Here is a 6,736-nt window from a genome sequence, read left to right as displayed (position 1 = left end):
ATACAGGTCACCAAAAATACAAATCACAAATATATATATGAAGATATGTTCTACATTATAGGTCACTGTGGAAATGCAAATTAAAACAACAATGAGATACCACTATACATCTGTTAGAATGGCCCAAATTCAGAACACTGACAATACCAAATGCTGATGAGGATGTGGAGCAACAGGAACTGTCATTCATTCCTGATGGGAATGCGAAATAGTACAACCACTTTGGAAGACCATTTTGCCATTTTTTACAAAACTATATTAACTCTTACCAGCATTCACATTCATTGCTATTTACCCAAATGAGTTGAAAATTTATGTTCACACAAAAACTATACATGAATGTTTATAGCAACTTTATTCATAATTGCCAAAGATTGGAAGGAATCGAAATGTCCTTCAGTAAGTGAATGGATAAACTGTGGTTATCCACAGAAAATACAGTATTATTTATTGCTAAAACAAAATGAGCTATCAAGTCATGAAAAGGCAGAGAAATCTTTTTTTTTTTTTATTCATGGAACACTTCACAAATTTGCGTGTCATCCTTGCACAGGGGCCATGCTAATCTTCTCTGTATCATTATAATTTTAGTATATGTGCTGCCGAAGTGAGCACCAAAGAGGAATCTTATTAAAGAAATGGAGTAATGGATGTTAGTAAGTGAAAGAAGCCAATCTGAAATGACTACATATTATATTATTCCAACTATATGATATTCTGGAAAAGGCAAAATTGTGGTGACAGTAAAAAGATCAGTGTTGCCAGGTATTGTAAGGAGAGGGGTAAATAGGCAGAGCACAGAAGATTTTGGCGGCAGTGAAACTACTCTGTGTGATACTATAATGGTCGATATGTCATTAAACATCTGTCTAACCCCACAGAATATACAACACATTCATTACATTAGAGTGACCCCTAATGTAAACTATGGACTTGGTTTGATTATGATATGTCAGTGTAGGTTCTCATTGATTGTAACAAATACACCACTCTGGGGGGAGGAGAGTGGGGGTGCTGGCAATGTGGTTAGGTATGCATGTGAGAGCAGAAAGTATATGGGAAATCTCTATATCATCCTCTCAATTTTTCTATGAACTTAAAAGTTGTCTTAAAAAAAGCCTATGCTGATCCCAATAGTGGCAGAGATGGCAACTGTCCCTCAAAGTCTCTAAGTGGCAGAAGAACATCTCTGACCATGGGGGAAAAAATAGAGGCTGCCAAAAATAATTCATGAATCAGAGAATACTCTGAACCCTCTAGAAACCTCTAGAACCCTCTCAGAGAAAGGAGAGTGACAAGGAAACTTGGGATCCCATTGCTGCTGTTGGATGGAAGCCAAGGGGAAGAAGTCACACTGATATTATTGTCTTGTTGCTGTTGTTATTGTTAACCCCAAGTGTTAACTACCATCCACCCCTGGCTGTGTAGCCTAAGAAAGCAAAAGCTACATGCAAGGAACACTTGTCACTTAGGAAAAATAAGATTTCAATGGTTTAACAGATGTAGAAGTATTGGCCATGAATGAATACTTGTTGGGATTGGCAAACGAGTACATGGAAATTTATTAAAATTATTTTGTGTGTTTTTGTAGATGGTGAAATTCTCCATACCCAAAACAACAACAATAAACAACTCCTCTGACATGATGATAATTGCTATGTTGGAACGGCCTAGCTATGCCCTCTAAGCTTCCAGCCTTTGCTACTGATAGAGCACTCAAATAATGGTGACAACTGATTGAAAGTCCAATGCAGGACATTATGTCTGCATTGGTGCACAGCACAATCCCCTTTTAGGAAGCTCTTAGAGAATTTGACTCAGTTCTGAAACCTAGTGGTTTACTACCACCCTCCTCCTTATTTAGAGACAGCTGGCCTAGAATGGAGGCCTGTCTGACATGCATCCAGGGGTTAGTTGCAAAGCTGGAACCAAGAAACGATGGTGGATCCCTCTGCTTCCTTGAGAAGGTGTGTTCATCACCTTCTCTGCCAGGTGTGTTCATCATATGGGAGCTGGAAACAGACAAGACCCCACAGAGCCCAAGAACAGAGCGAAAGAAGTGAGAAGCCTGATTCTTGCTTTTAGGCACAGTAACCCAGCAACTCATCACCAATCATGATCATACTCATTGCACCTCCTCCCTTGGCATGGAGTGAAAAAAGAGGTAGAAGTACAAGTCAAAGGTTTCCTTCCAACATTTCTCCAAGGAGGAGAAGGGAGAAGACAGAGGCTTGGACTAAATTCTGTCCATCCCTTGGGTAGAGACAGAAACATCGGACAATTAGTTTACCTAACAAGAAATACCATCAGAAAAAACATGGTCTTAGTAGGAAGCAGCTTAAGAGAGCAAAATGTATTCTATGAGGATGCAGAATATCTGAGATTGCAACCCTGCCCGGTTCTTTAATCTAAGGAAAACTTCTGGTCCTCAATTGCTTTATAATTCAATAGAGAGGATTTTCTTCCCTTCCCCTTCCAGTCCTCCCCGCCCCCTTTTTTATGTTTATTAACTTATTTTGAGAGGCAGGAGCAGAGAGAGAGGGAGAGAATCCTAAGCAGGCTCCACTTTGAGCAGGGCCTGACATAGGCTCGATCCCAGGAACTGTGAGATTATGACCTAAGCAGAAATCAAGAGCCAGATGCTTAAACAAGTGAGCCACCCAGGTGCCCCCTCCTTCTATTTTACAAGCACAGAGACTAAGACACAGGGCTTGCCCTCAAGGAGCTGAAGTCTTAAGGGGCTGGGAAAAAATCACTGTTTTAGGTCTATTCTAAAATCTGTGATTATTAAAAAGTATGGTCTACTTTTTGATAAAGCCAGGTTTCCCTTTCAGTTATAATTAATGTTGGGAGAAAGAATTTCCTATCCCCTTCAGTGTCCTTCTAGTCTGACTAAGAACCAAATTGGCATAAGACAGATTAATCAGAGAAAATCAAATGTAATTTCATACATACGGGGAATCCACACATGGAAATTCCAGACAGTCAGGCAAAGTGAGGTTTTTATGTCATTCTGAACTAAGGAGAAGGAGGTAAGGAGAATAAGGGACTTCAAGGGGAAGAAATGCAATTCACAGAGAGATGTAAAAGAGTAAATGTTTTGTAAACAAATGATTGCTAGGCTATTCAGAAACAATAGGACACAGAAGACAGGGATCAAACTGACTGCCCTGGGTTCCTCCCTGTCCACCATACCTAGTTCATAGTATAATATAGTTACCTACAGTGATAGCACTCTTCCTGGAGTTATGACCCTCTATCTAAATTCTTTTTAGACAGTTGTGGAGGACAAAAAGAGCTTTTCCTGAATCTACTGGGTTTTGATTTCCTTTTAATTCAAAATAATCTTTATGTCAAAGTGGTCCCCACATTAGCATGAATTCAGATCAACCAAGGCATAAATTGGACCAAACATTAATACTGTGTGTTGAAATCCTAAAATAAGAATGTTACTGGAACTTTCCCTTATATATCTTCCAAGTCAATTCTGACAAAATCAAAAAACTCATCAGTACTGTATTTAAACAACAGGATTTCAAATAATAACTAGTGAGTAATAAATCTGACCTAAAATATGAAAAATGGATACTTTAATAATGTCTTTATTTTGTGTTTCTGGTTAATGTGTGCAATTTTGTGATTTTTAATAAATACATATCTGGTCATTGACCAAAATATATTTCTTGTATATATTTGGTCTTGGTTCCATGGTTCCTGGCTCAAAGCTCCTAAAACCATTGGAATTTCTCGAACAATAAGAGCAATGGGGGTATCTTTTCTCATAATATTTGGTCTCTTGTCTTTTGTTCTTAAAATCCACTTCTGAGCCATAAAATTGAAATGGGTTATTTTGTTATTTATAACAAGCCCCTTGCCACCACAACAGAGTTTATGTTGATGACGTGACTTTGGAAATTACCTAAGGATAAGGACTGGTTGCCAGTGGAACCAATCTGAATAGAGGGTTGGAACTTTCAGTCCGACCAGGGAGAGGAGCAGGGCTGGAGATTGAATCAATCATCAGTGGTGAATAATTTAATCAATATGCCTATGTAATGAAGCCTCCATAAAAACCTAAAAGGATGGATTCAGAGAGCTTCCAAGTTGGTGAACACATGGGAATTCAGGGAGAGTGATGCATTTGCAGAGAGCATGAAAGATCTCCATACTTTGCCCTATGCATCTCTTCCATCAGGCTTTTCCTGAGTTATATCCTTTTATAACAAATCAGCAATCTAGTAAATAAAATGTTTTCATGAGTTCTGTGAACTGCTCTAGCAACCTGATCAAACCCAAGGTGGGGATCACTGAAACCCCTAATCTATACCAGGTTGGTCAAAAGCACAGGTGAAAACCTGGACTTATGACTTATATCTGAAGTCCATAGAGAGGACTGAACCCTTCACCTATGAGATCTGACACAATCTTCAGACAGACAGGGTCAGAATGGAGTTGAATTATAGGAATCATGGGTGTGTATCCCCAAGTTGCTTGGTGGTGTGGAAAAAGGCCACTACTTCCACATATTGGAATTGGTGACCAGAACCTCTAGTTGGTGTCAGAGAACTGGGGTTTGCTAGAACAGCCCAGGTACACAGAAACTTGTGGTTTGTTGAGAGAAAAGATAAAAGATCATGGGATGAGGAATCTTTGAGCCATTCTAGCAAACTAATCAAACCCCAGGATGGGATCATGGTAATTTCCAATCTATACTCAATCAGTCAGAGGCACAGGTAACAAAACAGGGCTTATATTTGGCATTTGAAGTGGAGGGCAGTCTTGTGGGACTGAGCCCTTAACCTGTGGAATCTGATGCTATCTCTTGGTAATTAGTATCAGAACTGAGTTGAATTGTAGGACCACCAACGGTGTCAGAGAATTGTTCCATAATGGTGTGGGGAATCCCCCAATCCTCCCATCCCCACAACACACACACACATTGAAATTGGGTCCAGATCTTTTAATGTATCATCTAAGAATGGTTATTACAACTTGTAAAAAGCTGCTGCCCGTATTTTAAAAATCTCTGAAAAAATTTGCATAAAGGGCTAATTCATGGGTCTGAGGGTAATGAGAATAAGTAAAAGGAAGAAGTTAGAAAGGATTTACTAAAAATAGCATGCATTCCACTCTGTTACACTGGGAATTCCATATATGCAAAGTTCATATGAACTTTGGAATCAAGAGTAAACCTTTGATAGTGTTTAGAAAAAAAGAGAGAAAAAAACCATGAAATAGCAAAATGGAGAGAATTCAAAGTGAATGGAAACTCTTGGTCAGTTAAAAAATTTCACACCTCCCCAACTGTCTTTTTCTGCCTTTTGATTCAAAGCTTTAAGGCATGTAAACACTAGAAATTAGTGTTTCCTGCAAAAGCTTTCTTGGATTATACTAAATCAAAACAGAATTCTTAATGAACTAAGAAACTATTGAGAAAGTAGAGCACCTCTGAAGTTACCAGCTCTTCAAAAGCAGGACTGCACATTTTACTTCTTTGAACACACCCAGAACAGATTGAAAGGATATTCAATAAATGCTTACTGAATTGAATCTTGATGAGAAACAGACAATGCTTCTAACTATTAGTTCTATTTTATGGAGGTAGCTTAAAAATTAATCCATTTAGATTATGACATTCCAGGTCAAGAATGTTCTCTTTCCTTCTTTCTCACTCTGTTTGTGAAAGCCTTTCCAGCTTACTGTATTCAGTACCCCTGTCTGCAAAAAATAGAGACTAGCAGCCAAAATTATCATGAAAAATTGAAGGATAAAACAAGTGCTCCTATTAAAAGTTAAAAAAAAATCTTTTCGTCAAGAAGAAAAACTGTTTTTAGTGTTGTCCTCAAGTCTAATAGAGGCCTTTGAGAAAAATGTTGGGCCATATTCTTTTTTCTGAAGTCCAGGAAAGGCAAAGGGACCTAAATTTAAACTTTGATTGAACATCTTGATTATCAAATGTTCACTCAGAAAATATTTATAAGTACTGTGATAACTTGTTGTTAATGCTGACTTACCAGCATTGACAGTTGCTGGAGTGAGCTACTAATGGAAGTAGCATAATATGAATCATTATAGATCTTTGTTGAGAAGTGAGGCACTATCCTGAGGATTAACAGGAAAATAGGAAATTGAACTAGGTAAAACTCAAGGCGCCCCCTATCTCTTTAACTCTTACTCCATACTTATCATAAATCAAGGTGGGAAAATCCCAAGCATTCTGGTTTATAAGCTATTAAAAGATCATAGAGTTTGGCAGGGCCAAACAAAGCCATGGGCACCATTTTGTTACTTGACCTTCCAGTAATGAAATTAAGTAAAATCAAACTAGGCATTTAGTGAAGAAAAACATAATTTGGTTTAGTGAATCAACAATTAGCTGTAACTCCACAATAATAATGGACTTAATGGTGAACATTTTCTGCCACTGAACACCCCGTGGTGTAGATTGAGTGTAATCAATTGTAGAGCAACTGTAAAACTCTGGTTGAGAGACATTGCTAGACCCAGTGGCTTCTTTAAGTATCACTAGATGTTTAGATTCTTCCAGAGACCCCACATAAATCACCAGAATGTACCTGGAGGACCATTCTCAGGAATGAATCTAGGAATTATACAAGGTAGGTATAAATATTCTTTATCCTTTCTGCCATTCTGAATTGGAATGACAAAACTAAGAGCTAAAAACAAACAAAAATGACATCCAAAGGTAAAATTAGAAATTGAATCTAATGAGGCA

General features: G+C 38.1%; 1 non-coding gene across 1 annotated transcript; it reads right to left on the bottom strand.

Moving 5' to 3' along the window:
* Window positions 1-508: 508 nt before the first annotated feature.
* LOC131515667 (U6 spliceosomal RNA) lies at window positions 509-615 on the bottom strand. Its single transcript, XR_009263703.1, has one exon. It is a non-coding gene; the product is annotated as a U6 spliceosomal RNA (small nuclear RNA).
* Window positions 616-6,736: the final 6,121 nt, after the last annotated feature.

Source organism: Neofelis nebulosa, chromosome 6, assembly GCF_028018385.1.
Source record: "Neofelis nebulosa isolate mNeoNeb1 chromosome 6, mNeoNeb1.pri, whole genome shotgun sequence".
NCBI lineage: Eukaryota > Metazoa > Chordata > Mammalia > Carnivora > Felidae > Neofelis > Neofelis nebulosa.
The sequence above is the reverse complement of the archived record's forward strand: the minus strand, read 5'-3'. Positions and strand labels throughout refer to the sequence as shown.